General features: G+C 44.7%; 1 non-coding gene across 1 annotated transcript; it reads left to right on the top strand.

Annotated features, from left to right (window-relative positions):
• The first annotated feature begins 9,499 nt into the window (after positions 1-9,499).
• Positions 9,500-9,629, top strand: LOC124995152 (small nucleolar RNA SNORA70). Its single transcript, XR_007110630.1, has one exon. It is a non-coding gene; the product is annotated as a small nucleolar RNA SNORA70 (small nucleolar RNA).
• The last annotated feature ends 8,917 nt before the right edge of the window (positions 9,630-18,546 follow it).

Below are 18,546 nucleotides of genomic sequence, written 5' to 3'. Positions count from 1 at the left end.
TATTCCCATCCTCCTCCCCTCCCTTTATTCCCCTTTGTCTAATCCACTGAACTTTTGTTCTTCCCTCCCTCCTCTTATTGTGTGTTAGCATCCGCATTACAGAGAGAACATTTGGTCTTTGGTTTTTGGGGACTGGCTTATTTCACTTAGCACAGTCCCTTACTTTTTAAAGTGTAACTTTCTTTAGCTTTTAAACATATTTTTATTAACTGCTTGAATTTCTCCAACATCTCAGAAGACTTCTCAAAGACGGTTTCTATTGACTGCTTTTTCCCTGAGCCTCCTCCCATTTCTTTGGATGTCTAGTAAATGTTCACCAGGAACTAGACATTTTAGATAACAGGTTGCAGCAACAATCTCTCTGGGATCCTCCCGCCCTCTCTGGTAGTTTTTACACTGTTGTTGTTGTTTGTTTCGTATATTAACTTCCCTGGACTTCTTCTACTACCGTGTATGGCTGCTGAGGTCTCTGCTGTGTTTTCTTTTGTGTTATTGTTTTTATTTCTAAATTTCACTTCCTGCTGATCTCCTTGGTCAGAGGTTGTGCTCAGCAGGTGGAGCCATGGAGGCTTGCTGAGGAGCACTGTGTGGGGGCGGGGAACACATTGAAAGTTCAGCCGGTTTACGATTCTGCCCCGCTCTTCCTTGCTGGTGAGCATTGTGTCTTCTGTGCATGTGCACGTTCAGCCAGGAAGTGTAGACAGCTGGAGTCCTCTTCAGTGTCTTCCGAGCAGTGCACTCAACCTTGAACAGATCACAGCCTTTCAGATCTCTAGGGATCCTCCGGAGCTTCATGAGGCCGGCTCTTGCTGTCTGGTTCCTTAGAGCTCCCTGTCAACATTCTGGCTATGCTTCCAATCTATTGCCTGTCCCGACCAATATCACAAGCCTAGAATATCTGTCACTTAGGTCTTGCCCGTTTGTTTACTAATGCCATTTCTCGCTCTAATGTCTGGGGCATGGGATTTCTTCCATGCTGTACTCCACTGAAGCCCCCACCCCTCTGATGGAAGTGCTATTGCTTTTCACCACGTGCCCTGATGAGTAGACCCACCACACAGATGGAACTGAGGGGTGATGGAGGCTGTCCCCCTGTTCAGTCACTTGTTAAGAGTCTCCTCAGAATGCACACTTAGTCTTTCACATGATTTTCGTCAATTCCAGTGCTCCGAAGTTGTTGTTTTTGAAAATCCTGTCCAGGTGTATAGTTGTTTCTGGAGAACTTGCTGAGTACCTCTCCCTACGTACCCTACGTTCAACACTTTTCTGGCCGCTCCTGCCCTCTTAGGTGCTGCTTTGCTGGGACTTGCTAACCAGAGACCCCACCTCTTCTAGCCAGGAAATATACCTAAGTCAAAACTGGACATCAAACTCTTGGGTCCCAACTTCTAAATCTTGATGGGAATGATACAAAAACAGAAAATAAAAAGTTGTACTTTTTATTCATTTTTAGCAGCACCTGAAAAGACTGTAAATTATCTCATGCTACCTGTGTTTCTAGGGCTCCCCTGGTTCTCGTCATGTAGAAAGTTTGGCTCTCTGGACGTTCATCGGTTCTGGAAGGACCCCCAGGTCCACCTAATAAAACCCTTTCCTGCTCAAGTTAGCCAGAGTCTGATTCTGTGGCTTGCAAACAAAGAACTGGATGGATGCAGCTTTTCAAAGGATGTGCAGAAGGGAATCTTCTAAAGACTCCAGATAAGAGGCCAATTATTCACTTGACAGTTTTCGGGAGTGCTGCAGCACGCACAGGCCTGTGGGAAGCTCCTGTGTCGGCGGTGAGCTCTGCGCCTGGCAAAGTCCCACTGGAGGGGCCAAGTCTGCACCTGTCACCAGCCACAAAGAGGATCCAATTTTTATCCATTTCATCTGGAGAGCCATCTGGGCTGGGAATAGCAGTAATAATAACAAATCATTGTCACCAGATCTCCTCATAGATAGCACTTCTTTTTTTGTTGTTCTTGTTAAAAATCAAGGTTTCCAAGTCTGTGGTAAACAAGCAGTCGGCAGTAGTTACAAAGGCTGTACTGGGACAGGATTGGGACTGGGCCTGGGAACACAGACGTGGTGAGACTTGGCTGCTGGTTGTCTTTTCTGGAAGGTCAGGAGGTGAGGGGGAAAGTCCCTGAAGGCTGTGGTAGAAAGAACCATTCAAAGGAGGGTTGAGTAACAATGGCTCGTTTATCAACAACATGCAAGCCAACCATTTTTGGGTTTTGACTGCTAAGTAAGCAAGCTATGTTACTAAGCATTAATGGAGGTATATTTTCTCAGAAGATGATGGTGTATTAGTCCACTTTTTGTTACTGCAATGAAATACCTGAGGCTGAGTAGTTTACAAGGAAAAGAGGAATATTTTGCTCAAAGTTCTAGAGGTTCAAGGGCATGGCACTGGCGTCTGCTCAGCTCTAGTGAAAGCTTCATGGCAGATGGCACCATAATGGTGGAGCATGTGTGAGAGGAGAGATCATAAGGGGAGACAGAAAGCCAGAGAGCGATTCAGGAGTCAGGCTCCTTCTTTTATAACTCGCCTTCCTGAGAACTAAGTCAGGGGTTCGACAAGAACTGCCTTAAACTCTTCCAAGGCTGGGTCTCCCGTGACCTCATTCTAGTCCTACCTCTTAAAGGTCCCTCTACCTTTTAACTCCTCCATGTCGGGGACCAAGCTTTCAGCACATAAGCCCTTGAGTTGAACCGCATCCAAACCAAAGGAGAAGGAGATGACATTTCTGTTTCATCCTTCTCAGAGAGTTCCAAGTTGTCTTCATTTTTAGACCTCACACATTTTACATGCTATAGACCAGCAAGAACTCAATCAGAGGAGAGCAATCAGAATGGCAAACTGACTAATACCACCAGGCAAAGCATGGGGAAGGGACTTTAGCTTATAGAACAGAAAATGAAGGTGGTGGGAAGAGTAGAGGTGGGGAGAGAATACAGTTGTTTTCAAACTTCTGCAGAACTGATAGTTGGAAGAAGGATAAAGTTTGTTCTCTTTACCTCTGGTGACAGATCTAGGATCAATGGGCAGAAGCTACTAGTACATACACTTTAATTTCATATCCTTTTACATGAAATAGTTCAATATGTTTCCTAAAAGGTCACCCGGAAGTGGGTCTTTATCTTATAATGCCAGTCAAGGGGTGCATAATGGTAAACAACAAAACAGTTAATTTGTAAAAATTGACTCTGACAAGTGACAGGCAGATGATGACTGTAAGGATTGCATGAATATATATATGTAAGCATTTGTTAATTACTATTTAAAAAACTAAACTCAGTACTTCTCGTTACAGGTTGTAACTTGTAATGGCAAATATGTATTTTATATTTTGAAATTAATACACTACAAACCCTATTTATTTGCTTATGGGTATTTGTTTTTAAAGAATTTGCAGAATCTTGTATAAGAGTTCTCAAAAAAATGGAAAATGTACTAATAAACCTCAAAGGAAAGATCAAATTGCTGACAACTGAGAGGTTATCAGTGAACCCGGAGGAAAGAGTAGGAGTTGCAGGAAAAACAAACAGCCCTGTGCCTGTCGGTTCCAAGGAGTGGAGAGAATAACCCACCAGCTGTAGCCCACGAGGCTGGCACAGCATAGAAAACCCTGTCAGAACTGGGTGTTCTGCCTGATCCTGGTTAAGTAGGACCATGCTGAACATAGACACTGAAATGATCCTTTGCAAGGCATGGGGGTAAGAGTCAGGGCCACAGCTAGCGTGTCCAATACCCTGGGTCAATTAGAGAAGGGCATCCTCCTGGATGAATAGAGCCCTGTAGCCAGATGTGTCGCTTGAGGAGTGGACGACAGGCTGGACTTCAGCTCCCGGCAACCCTTCTGCTGGGGGTCTTAGTGCAGGGAATAACTGTGCTGTGGCCCCCGATAAGCCTGATATGACCTACTGGTATGTTCTGAAATTCAAATTTCAAATTCTACATCTGGACTCTTTGAAAGTTGGGTCAAAAGAATGAGACTACTCCTTGTGTGTGGAGTGGAGTGGAATACGTCACACCACATACGAGTGGTAAGAAAGCATTTTCCGAACTACCTAAATTTGGAGCATAAAACTTTAGGAGGCAGTGAATTCACTGCCATCAAAGGAATTCAAGAAAAGGTTTGATTTTAAGACATAAGGAAACAGGGGACTGGGGCTGTGGCTCAACCGTAGAGCACTTACTTGCCTAGCATGTGTGAGGCACTGGGTTCGATCCTCAGCACCACATGAAAAAAATAGAATAAAGGTATTTTGTCCATCTACAACTAAAAATATCTTAAAAAGAAGAAATAAGAAAATAGTCCAGTTACTACAACTGAGAGCCAAGGTCTAAGTGGGGTTGGGAACACATTAGGTGAGGCTGACTTAGGACAGCAGGAGCTCAAACATCAGCGAGCATCAGAGTACCTGGAGGCATGGGGCACATTACTGGGCTGACCCCCCAAGTCTCTGCTTCAGTAGATCTTGTAGCAATTTCCCAAGACACAGTGGCAATGTTGGCCCGGGACCAAACGTGTAGACTAGCCTGGGCAGTTATGTGAAAACTTAAATGTGGGTGCAGGTCACTCGGGGACCTGATAACATGCTGATTCTTTCCGTGGGTCTGGAGGGAGCCCCGAGGTTCTGCATTCCCTGACAGCCTTCCAGATGCTGACCCAGGAACAGGCTTGAGTGTCAAGGGCCTGGGATTGGTCCCACGACAGAGTCTGAGCTTGAATCACACAACAAATGATCTCAGCTGAGGAGACTAGGGAACTCTTGGGCAGGGAGCCAGGCAGCCCAATCACTATTTCCACAAATATGAGCGCCTACTGTGCACCAGGTGCTATTAAAGTGCTGGGGACACAGTGGGGAGCAAAGCAAAGTTCTTGATTTCCTGGAGTTCGCATTCCAGAGGAGCAAAGTCATGTTTACAGCCCGCTCTGCAGTCTCTCCAAGGAGTCTTCTTTTGGCTTCAATTTTTCATCTCACAGTTTATCCTGAAGAAGAAGATATATAAAGAATCAGAGAAAATAGATTGACTTCAAATACTTTTTTCTTTCCATGTTATTTAAGAAGCATAAACATTCTTAGATGCATGAATACATTTTTAATAAAGATGTTCATATATTAATATAGGCAAGCTCACTTATAGTTTTGCTAATTAATTTCTAACAAAATGTACATTAAGACACATTCTAATGCTATTGTTACACTCAGATACAAAAGTATTCCTAATGTGACCATTGGCTTTTAAATTGAGGTGGTTCAAAAACATGGGTCAGGACAATGTTTGGAGGATGTAGACGACATTTGAAAGGAGCCTATGGGAATTTCCCACTGCTTTCTGGTTTCCTTCCAGGAAGTCTGGGTGAATGGGAAGGCAACACCAAGCGGATTGGTGATCTGGGTCAGGCAGTGAAGCTCAGTGAGCAAAAGCATAAATTCAAATCCTGCACCTGCCAATCACAAATTATGAGACTGTAGCAAGTTCCTTAGTGTCTGATGCCTAGTAACCTCATCAGAATATAAGGAACAAACTCCATCTTGTAGGGTGGTTTAGAGAAGGAATGAAATAATCAAGGCATAACTCATGGTGAACTTCCAATTCATAGTAGCTTGCTGTCATATCAGGCCAAGGTAGATCAGAAAGCCAGCCTGGTTCAAAGGTATTCTGAGGAGACATGCAAACAATGCAGCAGATTAAATATAGTCCAAGCTGTTAATGTTCTCCTTGGTCACCTTTCCAGAACGAGACTGGGAAGACAAAAGAAGAATCTGTTGGAAGAAAAAAGCAAAGCTCTAACCAGATTTTTTAAAAAGGACTGAGTTAGACTGAGGAGGAAAGAACTCCAGCCATAGCTAGCGTGGATTCCCTCCTAGGATGGGTGTAATGGAATTTTGGAGGAAATGCACCAGAGCATCTTTTGAATCTGCAACAGCTTTTAAATATGGTTTAAAATAACAATACCCAAAGCTGGTGGAGTTGTATGTTCCCATAAGTTGCTGGTGGCAAATGGGTGCCATCTTTTAGGAAAGTACTTTGGCGGTATAGACTGGAAGTTGTAAAAATGCACAAGCTATTTTACTTGGTTATTCTTCTTTTGGAAATTTATTCCAAAGAAATAACCTAAAAGGAGGAAAATGAGGAAGGCGATTGTTTTTATTACCTACATCGGAGAAGAAAAAGAACAAAAATCCCAGAAAGCAGCTCTAGTCATTTAAAGAGTAATTATGAAGACGATGTAGCAACAAGTTCCAATCACTCTCGGAGCCTAACAAAATCACCTTAAAACCGTGAGTTAAAGCAGTCGTTTTCTCTCTCTCACGGCTTTGTAGCTCAGGAGCTCAGAGAGACCCCCAGTTCTTCTTGGAATCTGTCATGAGTTCGTTCTGATCTCTGCGAGGGCCCCAGCTACCCTGCGGCTTCACTGGGCCTGCGCAGCAAGGAGCGGCAGTTGGTGTGGTTGGCAGGCGGCAGCTTAGCTGGGATCTTCATGACAGCACTTACCCTCTGCCTCTCCAGCACGTCAGCCGCGGGATAATCGGACTCATGTGGCTCAGGTTTCTTCCAGAGCTGATGTTCCAAGAGCACGGGTGGAAGCTTCAGAGTCTTTTCTGAATTGGTCTTGAAAGTTGTGCCATGTCGTGTTTGGCTGCATTCTTACAAGATTGGTCCAAATTCAAGGGGAGGACAGACTCCGTCCTTCAATGGGAAGAATTAAAGATATGTCTAAAAACTACAGTCATATTTGCATTTCTTCCACATGCAAAGTACCCTCACCCATCAAGATGTCCCACAGGCTCAGGAGTTATCACCTCACCCAGATCCAGGTGTGAATGCAAGTCTGATCAGAAGACACAAGGACTAAAGAGATCCAGGGAGGAACAACTACAGTGCGTGTTCCTCTTCAGAAGAGGCAGGGATGTCGGTAGTGCTCAGGAGTTTGAAATCCCGCTGAGCACGTGCACCCAGTCCTTGACTAGAGTCCCGTGTTGTTCTTTGGGGATGACTCTCCGTGGCTCTCGGCTCCCCTATCTGGGCTCCTGGTTGTCCTTCTGAATCATCTTTTCTTTCCGCAAATAACTGACCCATGAGTGCAGCTGAGTAACTTCTCATTTTGCTTCTTTCCCACAGAAGGTTGTGGATCCAGAATCTTCTTTTCATTTTGTACTCTATCTCTTTCAAAGGTGATGTTGCTTCTGCCAATGTAATTCTCTTGAAATTTTTGTCCGTTTTTATGAATCAGAGTTGTTTCATTGACCCAAACCACGTAGGGTCTCTCCTGTATCTTCATCTCTCTTAAGGCTAGTGAGGGGCAAAATCCTTCAAAGCCTAGCAGGTTCATTATTTAAAAGAAATGACCTACAAAACATGATCTTAAGATCTTTAGATGTGGACAATGATTCACACAATACCGTTTTACATCTTTCTGCATTCTTAGCAAAGGGCTTAAGCTCACCCCTCAGACTGCACTGTGCCCCGTGGTTGCACTGTCCTGAAGGGTCTCTGCAGTCCACCTGACTTTTCCCTGAGGTCTTTTCTTACGTCAAGAACGCTTTGCTGGCCGAAAATATTCTCTCAGTCCATTTATACTTCTTCTGAATTTCAATTGAAAATGGAACAGTTTTTCTTTTTTAAAGTTTATCTGTTTATACCTCTTTGCCCTCCTTTTATTACAGGCAGCTAGAAGAAGTTGGGTGGCATCTTTAAAACTTCACTTGGAAGAACTGAGAATATAGCTTAGCTGGTAGAGTGCTTGCCTAGTGGGCACAAAACCCTGGGTTCAATCCCCAATACCGAAAAAAAAAAAAAATCACCTGGAAATTTTCTTAGATCATGGAGATCAGCTGGTATATTTTCTGTCACCACATTACTGCAGGTGACAACTTTGCTGAACTTCCACTACTACTTCTTATAATATTTCCCTCACCTACTCGAAGCCCTCGCTGGTATCCTTCTCAAGGTCTGTCAGTTTTCAGTTAACAGACCCAAGGCCCCTCCAGCCCTCCCCTGCTGCCCAATCTCAAAGCCAATGCCATGTCTTTTAGGTTTTTATTTTAGTGACCCCTCATTTCCAGGTACCAAAATTCATTTGGGTTAGTATTGCTGTGTGAAAAATTGCCTGGAAACACGCAACTTAAAACAACCATTTTATTTTGCTGGTAATTTTGAGCATCAGAAGTTTGAAAAGGGCTCGGCTGAGCTGTTCTCATTTGAGGTTACTCATGCAGTTACAGCGGGGTGTCAGCTGGCCCTGCACAATCTGACGAGCTGAGTGGGTGAGATGCGCGGGGCGGCTCACCCTAAGCCGGGCGCCGATGCTGCCTGTCAGCTGTGAGCTGCGCTGGGCTGTCCGTCAGTGTCTGCCTGGCGGCTCCCCAGCAGGGCAGTCTCGGGACACTCGGCCTCCTGACACAGCGCTGGTTCCCCCTGAAATTAACATCCCCAAAGAGCCAGCAGAAGCGGCAGGTCTTTCCTGAGCCCATTTTGAAAGTTGCACTGCATCACTTCCGCTGCATTGTGTTGGTTGCCAAGTAGTCACCAAGTCACCCCAGATTCATGAATATGGAACGTAGACACCACGTCTCCATGAGAGAAGCAACGGAGAAGGTGCAGGTATGTTTTTAAACCACCATCCCCCAAATTACGTTCTCTAAGGTTAGGTGCAACAGGCAGAGCAGAGGACTGCCTGGTCACTGTGATGGAGGCCGAAGGCAGGAAGGGACACGTGGGAAACACTGGGCGGAAGTGCAGCAAAGCTGTAATTAGCTTGTGATTCTGGACGATTTTCTCCACTTTTTGTAACAGGAAAGAAAGAAGAAAGGAAAAAAAGCAAACGACTTATTTCTTAGTGAGTCTATGATTTTGCTCCATTTTTCTTAGGGTTTAGAGTAACTGAGAATCTCTTTAGACTGGGCTTGGGGGCAACGGGGCATTGAGAAGATGAGCAGCTCTACATGGAGGCACTCCTACCTGTGGTGGCCATGTGCTGACCTGTGCTTTAAGGTGTTGACATGACTTGGAAGACCAGTTCACCAGGGCCAGGGAGAAGCCTACACTGTCCACTTGCTTGCAGGATCAGGATCTCCCAAGCAGGTTCGCTCACTCTACCTAAATCCAATTCTCTTTGGCTCATGAAATGAGCAGGAGAAATGGGTAAATACGAAACCAGTGGTAACACCTATCCCAATAGAGTTGCTTGCGTCAGTCCCCCAGGCGACGTGGAGTCAAGACCATCTGTATGTTGTGGTTACACACCCACTTCACCCTCCACATCTGACATCCGGAGAGCTGTACCGACCTTCCTGTGCTCACGCAGTGGGACTTAGACCACAAAACAGACGGGAGGCCTGTCATGTATGGAACTGCGTCCCCCCAAAATGCATGTGTTGAAACTCTAACCACCAATGTAACCGTATTTGAAGCTAAAGCCTTCGTGGAGGTCATTAAAGTTGAATGAAGTCATAAGGCTGGGACCCTAATCCAACAGCACTGTATCATCCATGTAAGAGGAAACTGCAACCAGTAAAGCCAGCCAGGCTCCCCAACTTATAGGGGCTCAGTGTGTGATGACTGCAAATAGCAGCCCCCTTGGCAGGGTGCCAGCCTGTTGGTACAGGTTGCCCTAAGGGCTTTGGAGACAGCCCTTCCCAATGGACGTCCACATCTCTGATCTCATGATATTCCCATTCTAGACTCCAGATAGGTGTGAGGTGCCTTTGGGAAGCCCCAGGGCACAGTGGCCAGGCCATCATGTTCATCTGCACCAAGCTGCAGAACAAGAACCACAGGATTAAGGCCTTATGCAGAGCCAAATTCAAATTCCTTGGCCACCAGAAGATCCATATCTCAGAGAAGTGGGAGCTTTACCAAGTTTAATGCAAGTAAGTTTGAAGACATGGAGGCTGAGGAATGGCTCATCTCAGATAGCTGTGGGGTCAAACACATCCCCAGTCACGGCAGCCTGGACAGTGGTGTCCCCTGCACTCATAAGGGCTTCCACTGGATTGCCAACTCTAACTAAGCCCAGCGAGAAATACTACCTCCTGTCAAAAAGAAAAAAATGAAGAAGAGACACCAGAAATTCTTTCTCTCCGTGTGTGTGTGTGTGTGTGTGTGTGTGTGTGTGTGTGTCACTGCATACACAGAGGAAAGAGAGAAGGTGGTCACCAGCAAGCTGAAAAGAGAGGCCTCGGAAGTGACCACACCTTGATCTTGGACCTGCATCCTCCACAGCTACGAAAATATGAATTTCAGCTGAGTAAGCCATCCAGTCTGTGATAATCTGTTATGGCAGCCCGAGCAGACTAATACAAGTCCCTTTGCACGGGCTCCTGAGGCTCTGCTGACACGCTCAAATCATTTATTGAGCGTTTCTTGACTTTCTGGCGCAAGATGCTCTACATTATTTAAAGCTTTTCCTCACCCACGAAACACAGAACGATGACTCCCCGAAGATACCCAGTCTTAATCCTCCCAACCCACAAATTTGTTGACTTAATGGTATTGAGCCTGGCACGTATGCCACCATATGAAATTGCCTTCCATGTGTACCAGGAAAAACATTTTCAAAGAGCATATATTTGTAATTTTACCGAATGAGAAAAATATTGAAAAGAAACTTTAACTGAAATGTAAGAAAATGAAGAACTGTTTCTAAGATGCTTCTTAGTCTCTCTGCACAGCAGAATTAGTGGAAATGATATAAAGTTGCTGTGGGATGGATTTGAAGTGGGAGGTGAGGGAATCCCAGTGTGTCCACAGGAGGATGAAGTGCTAGGCACTGAGGGAAGAGAGGTGCTTGAGACACAGTTTTGAGAAGTTACCCCTGGGGATAACTCACTCACAGAGAACCACAGAGGTTGCCTGGAATATAAAGGGGCAGTTTTGTGGTGCTGGCAAGCAAATCAGAGACCCGATTTGTTCACCCAACTGACTGCTAGATTTTTTTTTTTTTTGATTAGTTAAAATGTGTCAACAGATACATAAAAATGCAGAACAGTTTGTGAATTTGCATCACCCTTGGGTGAGTTGAGCATGGCTGCTCATCTTCTCTGTGACGTTCTGATTTGGGTATATGTTCAGCTGAAGTGAGCCCAATGGTTAGATTTAAAAGGAAGAAGTCAGAAAGACCCAGCAATGTTGACTCCGATGTGAAAAGATCAGCCGAGAAAATGATAGCTGTTCCCAGTAGAGTTTTGTCATAGGCCCCAGAAGCAGGAGAGGAAAGAAACAGCAGGATGTGGAAGACCAAGTTCTCGTGAACACACTGAGCAGTGTATGGTCATCGCGCCTGTGTTTGCCAGTCTTAACCAGCCATGTGAGAATATGAGCAGCAACGTGTTGAGTCAGGAACTGGAGAACCTCTAACCTCTAGTGTCCTCCCTAGGCTTTCTGCTACTGGCTGCTGTTTTGTATGGGATCCACCAAGACTCCTCAAGCTCAGCTTCATGCTAAACTCATAAGCTTCATGTGCCTTTGCACCTTCCAATGTGCTGGTGGATAAAGATTTGTAAGGACTTCCAGAGACCCTGAGAAAAGTGTTTTGCTGAGTGGTTAGTTGCCCAGGTTTTGTTGATTGTTCTGGCACCAGACCTCGCTTTATAGGTTATGTGAGCTTAGCTAGCTCGTAAACTTCTCTGGGTCTGGTCTCTTCTATAAAATGGGATAAATGCTATAACACATTCATTGTAAATGGAGTTTGAGGATAATCCAGTCTGTAGTGGGTTGACTCTAGGTTTGACTCCTTGGTAGAAAGTTTGAACCCTTGAAAAGAGAGTGATAGAATTTGGTGTTGTTTCACCTTGACCAAGCTCTTGGTCTTGAGTCCTTCTTCATCTCAGAGCTTGTCAGAATGGGGTTGGCCTAAAATCTAACACACAGGGACATCTGGGACTGATAGAAACTCAGACTTGCTCCAGAGTGTCCATTGGGGTGCAAGTTGAGAAAATGACCTACAAAGGATGAGAATAAGTCTAGGTCCATCAGAGCAATAAGCTTCTATCTGTATGTTACTTTCCTGTCATGATTCCCAGGCCTAAGATGGAAGTGACATCTCCACCAGCAGAGGGTCATGGGTCACAGAGACACTGCATGATAGCACCCAAGAGTCTATGCCTGAGTACTTGAGAGAAGGCACCACAGGACTGGAATACTGAATATAGGGGGAAATATTTTCTGCTAACTATGTGTGCAGGGTCATGGATACAGTCCCTTCTATGACCAGCCCAACACCTTCATTTGCTGGAACACACATGTGTCTAAACCTACTGGTGATGGTCACTATTAGACACTATAGGATTGTCAAGGACCAATCCAAGAGGATGTAGCTGACCCTGGTGCTGAAGCTTACAACCACTTATGGAAGAAAGTAAATCCTACTGCTGGTGATGTGGAAAATCTCCAAAGTCCTTTTATAAAGGAGAGAAGGGGTCACTGCTGTCCATCATTTTCCCAACCAACCATGGATTCCCTTCTATTGAGGCTGATAGAACTCTGACAATTAATCTTTCTGAATTCTGGGTTTTGCTACTGGGGTTTAAGAGACCAGAATGAATCAGATTTTCTGGATGGCTTACTGTGCCAGGAATTAACTTCTTAGTTTCTGGATACTGGGGAAATTTGGAGGTCCAGAGGAGGTAATGGGAAGGCAAACTGTGAGCATGGTCAGTGTTGACTGATGAAGCAGTAAGGAAATACTCCAATGTTTTAACAACCAGAGCAGCTGGGTACTGACACACAGGACTGCTGCCCGCACACCTCACACCTGCACACAGCACAGGTGTGCTCACCACCTTCCTGGTGGGTTTTGGACAGAAAGTTGAGGCTCTGGGTTTCCCAAACTTGAGCAGGGACTAGGGCAGGAGGGTAACACTGCTTCAGGTCAGGCTCTGTCCCTTGCTTGGGCAGTTCTTCCCACACACCCTCCTGTCCATGGGCGGGACCCTGGGCCTCGGGTCCTTCCCTTTCAGAATGTAAACTGAGGCAGGTCCACATGCCCCAGATTCCTACTTGAGAGCTGTGATCTGCCTTGCCTAAAAATAAAAGGTTGACTTATTTTTAGCCTTAGTTCTTCTGCTTCTGGGTCTGCATGAATGCTAGTTGATTCAGAGCTGGCAAATTAAACTATTTCCATGACCACAAACACCCATTCAGGGTGCCCACAAACTCAACTGCAGCCTCCTACTCCAAATCGATGAGGCTGACTCAGTTTCCTGCTGACTCACAGCCACCCTGCTTCATCCGTCAGCTGCTTCCACAGGTTACAGAACCCAAGGGCCCTGGCAATCAGAGCAGCACGTAGAGCCACAGGAGAGGTTCAGCATGGATCCTAGATCCCCTGCTTTGTTCTCATGGCCTGGGTCTTCTTGCTGGCCCAAAGAGTTCTAGTGTGTACTCTGAAACAGGACTTCATTCCTCATCTGCTACCTGAGATTAAACTCCTCAGGACTCCAGCCAACACAAGGGCCACCTACTTAGAAAAACGGTCTTCCAAACTCAGCTTCCAATCACGGATGGAAGGAGGCAAATCCTATTGCTAGTGATGTGGAGGGTCACTTTAAAAGAGCTCTTTTATAATGGAGAGAAGGGGTGATTCAATTGTCCTTGATTTCCCCCAATAAACCACAGATTCCTTCCTGTTGAGGTTAATAAAACTCTCACTACTGATCTTTTTGAGTTTTGGTTGGTTTTGATACTGGGGTTCTTTCAAGAGAATGGAGGGAATCAGATTTTCCTGAAGGAATATCTTCATGTCTTAAAACCAGCCTTCTCATATTCACCCTAGTGATTCTCCTTGCAAAATGACAATATTCACTGCTGCTGACAAAAAAATGTTGATGATCTTCTAATAAAAACTTCCAATTCAGAGGTGAGGGAAATACAAAACACTTTATCTGCTGATAATCCTTAATTTTAATAAAAATCTGTGGGCTCTGGGAATAGGGTGTACCAATGACAAGCAAATGGTCTCTCTTGAGGAAACAACTGAGAAATTTCAAAGAGAATCTATTTGTAATCAAACAAGAGAAATAAAACTTGGAATAGCCACAAAACTCCTGTCTTTACTCCCTAAAGATGAAGTTCTGGAGTAGCCCAATGGTTGGGCCATGGTGCCTAGGTTACAAGACCAAAACATTGCTCTGGATGTTGAGAGTGCTTTGGTTTGAGATCAAGTTTAACCTGTGGGCTTTGTGTACCAGCAGGTGGTCCTCCAGGCTTGGGTGGGCTCATCCAATCAGTGAAGGCCTGAAGTCAACAGGAGGCTGACCCCGCCCCCGCGGGAGGGTATTGCAGCAGGACCTTTGGGGTCGAACCCTAGCGTAGGTTCACACTGGGTCTTCAGCTTGCAGCACCCTCTGCAGATTTGGGACTTGCCAGCTTCCAAAATCACGTAAGCCAATTCATCACAACAAATCTTTCTATGTACATATACACTTCTCGTTGGTTCTGTTTCTCCAGGTAACCATGACAAATGTGTTTCCCTATTTCCCCAATTTGATTCCTTCCTCCTAGTCCCTTCTTAACCTTGGCTGAGCAGTGGGATCACCTTGGGAGCATTAAAAAATACAGATGCCTGGGTGCCCTCTTCAGGGGGTCTGGCTTGATGGGTTTGAGCTGTGGCTTAAGCATCAAGATTTTAGAACTTGCCAGATGGCTCTAAGGTACCAGCACCGTTGAGACACGTGTCTTACCATTCTTGGTGAAAAGAATCTGCACAAGAACTGGGCTAAAACTCTTTTTCCCATTTCCTAATCAACCAATTGGCTCTCTCTGCTGCAAATCTCACCATCCTGAGACTCTTGAGCAGGGTCACAGTTTCCCAGGGATGATTTTTTTTTTCCTTCACCAATATAGAATGAAAGCTCTTGAGGTTACATTGTGTGATTTCACTACTTTATAGTTACCCAAATTCTAGTCTTCAAGAAGAAAAATGTTGTTTTCAATTTCATTTAGAAGTCCTACAGCATTTCTCTGAGTTGGCTAATTAATCTGCATTCATTTTACTCCCAGGGAAATTGGGGCAGAAACAGATCACACTTTGCACAGACTACTTTCTAACAGCCATAACTGTCCAAGGAGGTAAAAAATTGCCTTTAAAGAATTTCTTCCCATGGTGATCCTTATGAAGTCATGGAACCTTGTCTGCTGCTACATTAGCACACATGCAAAATGACATTCACATGCGGTTATCCATTAAAGCCTAGTGCGTGGAAGAAAAATACTGGAAACAACCTAAGTGTCCATCATCAGGGACAAGTTAAAGAATTATAGTACATCCTAAAATGGTATGCTATGCAGTCATAAAAATGAATGAGGCAATTCTTCCTGCTGTGATATGGAAGGATCCAGTAATATGCCAGAGCCAGCTTGGACCAGGTCATAAGAATCTTTTCCTAACTTTGCAATCAGTGATCTTAGATGGCCATGGTCAGAGTTATTTCATGGAAGTTTGTAAATGTTACAATCAGGGCCCTCTGCAACCTATAGGAGCTGGTTGTTAAACATTTATTAGCACACATCTGGAAAGATGTCTGAAACTGTCCAGTGAATAAAACTAAGTACAGCACAATTTGCATAGTATGAAAACAAATTGTAATGTAAAAACAGCGTAAATTATATGCATTAAAACCTCAGGGGGGCTGCTGGGGCTGTAGCTCAGTGGTAGAGCACTTGCCTAGCATGTGTGAGGCACTGGCTGTGATCCGTAGCACCACACAAAAATAAACAAATAAAATAAAGGCATTCTGCTATCTACCACTACAAAAATTTTTTTTAAAAAACCTCTGGAGGCTGGGGGTGTGTCGTGGTGCCAGGGTATTTGCTTGGTATGCCCAGGGCCCTGAGTTCGGTCCCCAGCACTGCATCCATTTTAATGCAAACAAAACAAAACAACACCCCAAAACAAAACTTCCTCAAGTCTAGGATTCCTCAAAATTTAAACACAGAATTACCATGTGATCTAGAGATTCCACCCATAGATATACACCCAAGAGAAATGGGAACATATGACCTTTCAGAAGCTGTACACAGATGTTTCATAGAAGCATTAGCATAATACACAAGGTGAGAAAGTCTCAGTGTCCATCAATGGATGAATGAATGAACAAACTGTAGTATTCACACACAACAGACTAGGTATCCAGCCATAAAAAGGCATGAAGGGATACATGAAATAAGCCAGGCACAGAAAGACAAAGGCCACATGTTTTCACTTATATGTGGAACTTGACTTATCGCAACAAAGTGGAGAATAATTGTGGTCACCAGAACCTGGAGAGAATGTTGAGGAGGCAGGGTGGAGGGAGGATGCTCCACAGGTACTGGGGTGCAGTTGGTCAGGAGGAGTGACTTCTAATGTCCTGAAGCACAGTGGAATAATTATGGATGACAACCCTTAACAGAACATTGCAAAACACCTAATAGAATTCTGAATGTTCCTATCACAAAGAAGGGACATGTGTCTGTCTGAAGTGATAGACACCAGTTACCCAGGTCTGATCATTACTCCTTTGTATACATGTGTCGAAATGTGACACTGTAGTCCATAAAAATACTTAATGACTGTGTACCGATTAAAAATATATTAGCAAAAAGGAATGAAATTGGATGGAAGTTGCAAAGTAGGAGAACTTCAAAACCACTGTGTGAAATGGAAGGAGTCATACACCAAGGGTCGCGTGTTACATGAGTCCTTCTGTCTGATATCCTCATAATGGGCAAATCCATCGAGACAGAGAGCGGATTCCCAGCTACCAGGGAAAGGGAGGAGGAGTGAGGAGTGTTACTTAATGGGCAGTTTTGTTTTTTGTGTTTTTGTTTTCTGGGGTGATGGGGAAGTTTGGAAACTAGAGGGCGGTTGTGGTTATGCAATATTATGAACAGACCAAATTGCACACTTAAAAATGGTGAATTGTGTGTTGTGTGAATTTTGCCTCAATTTACAAAAACAACAACCTCCAAAGGTCTGGCAGGCTATACATGGAAACTGGCCAGCTGTCTCTGGGTGGGGCAGGAGAACTGGATACCTGGGAGGCAGGGGGCTAGGATGGCTTGTGGTTCTTTTTTGTACTTAAAAATATTTTGAGCCATGAGAGCAAGAGGGAGTATGAAGTCTTGACAGACACATGCCTTCCCTTCTAAAGCCCAAGGCAAACGGGTAAAGAGCAGGATTATAGCAAATCACAACTGATCCTGGCACCTAGAAACAAAGACTCCAGCTCCTTCTCCAACATCAGCTCCCAGGATGTTGGTTGGTCCAACCTGTGGCAGCATCTTTTCAAGGGCAGCTGGTCACCTGGCTCCCCTCTGCCATGTGAAGGGAGCATGCCGAATGGAACTAGAACTTGGTGGCAGAGTGGTGAGGTAGATCCAGGGCGAGGTCGCAGGTCCTTGGGTTAGACACGCAGCCTTTGTGCACCTAGTTTTAACCTCCGTAAAATGGGGATGATCAGGACTTTCTCTTGCAGTTGACTTGGGAATGGTGTAGAAAATTCAGATAATGTATACCTGAGCCCAGTACCTGCTAGGCACTCAGCAATGCACATATACTTTTCTGGGAAGGGGACAGTGCTGTAGGATGCTGCCTGCTCAGGCAGACACCTTAGCTGGTTACTTGGGAAAATTGGCTCAATCTGATTTTCTCAGTTGGTCCAGCACTAGCATGTGGTTCCTTTATCTTATAAACTCTCCATTTTTTTCTGGTTTTACAAACCAAGACCGTATCACTAAAGTGTAGAGTGAATACCAAAGAAAAATAGATTCGTAAAGGTCAGCAGAGATGTTATTTATTGAGTGCTGACCTTGGACTCGTAATTTAAATGCATCATTTATAACTCTTACAACAGCTCTAAAGGCAATATATTTTAATCCTCCTTTATGGGGGTGTAGAGTTGAAGTAAACTGCTCCTGGTTACATAGTGCTGATAAGTGTCAGAGCAGGGATTTGAACCCGGGCTGCTTGACTTCCTGCTCTATCACACTCCAGGTTGAAACTCAACTTTCAAATTGCCAAAGTCAAGACTATAGCTCTCTGTGGTCTTAGGACAGTGACTGGATCAAGATGAAAGTGGGAAGAGGCCCCCAAACGGATTGAGTGTAAGCTCCACCTGACAAGCAACCCCCACTGCAATACCCCTGCCTTCTTGACAGGGAACTCACCACCTCGTGCGATAGTCCATTCCATTTTTAGACCACTCTAATTACTGGGAAGACTCATAATGTGCTATTTGCCAGTCAGATTCACCTGCTATTTTCATTCCAACTTCATGCACCCTGATGAGGCCATCATTAAGGCATCCCCGGCTGAAATTCTGAACTCCGTTAACCTCCTGGACTTGCAACAAGGACCCCTCACCATTGCAGAATGTTCTCTCCAGAACATCGGCAATGCAGACAGTCATGAAAGGGACGTTGATTGCGACTTCAAATGAGTCTGGGCTAGGTGATTATCGCTTCCTGAGGAAAGGTTATTCTGGTTGGGATGTATTGTCACTCGGGACAGAGGTATAGCATATATTGCAGAAGTTTAAAATAATCCGAGGCATGTGTATGCAACACAATTC

The sequence above is a fragment of the Sciurus carolinensis genome, chromosome 10 (assembly GCF_902686445.1).
Source record: "Sciurus carolinensis chromosome 10, mSciCar1.2, whole genome shotgun sequence".
NCBI classification, from domain to species: Eukaryota; Metazoa; Chordata; class Mammalia; order Rodentia; family Sciuridae; genus Sciurus; species Sciurus carolinensis.
The sequence above is the reverse complement of the archived record's forward strand: the minus strand, read 5'-3'. Positions and strand labels throughout refer to the sequence as shown.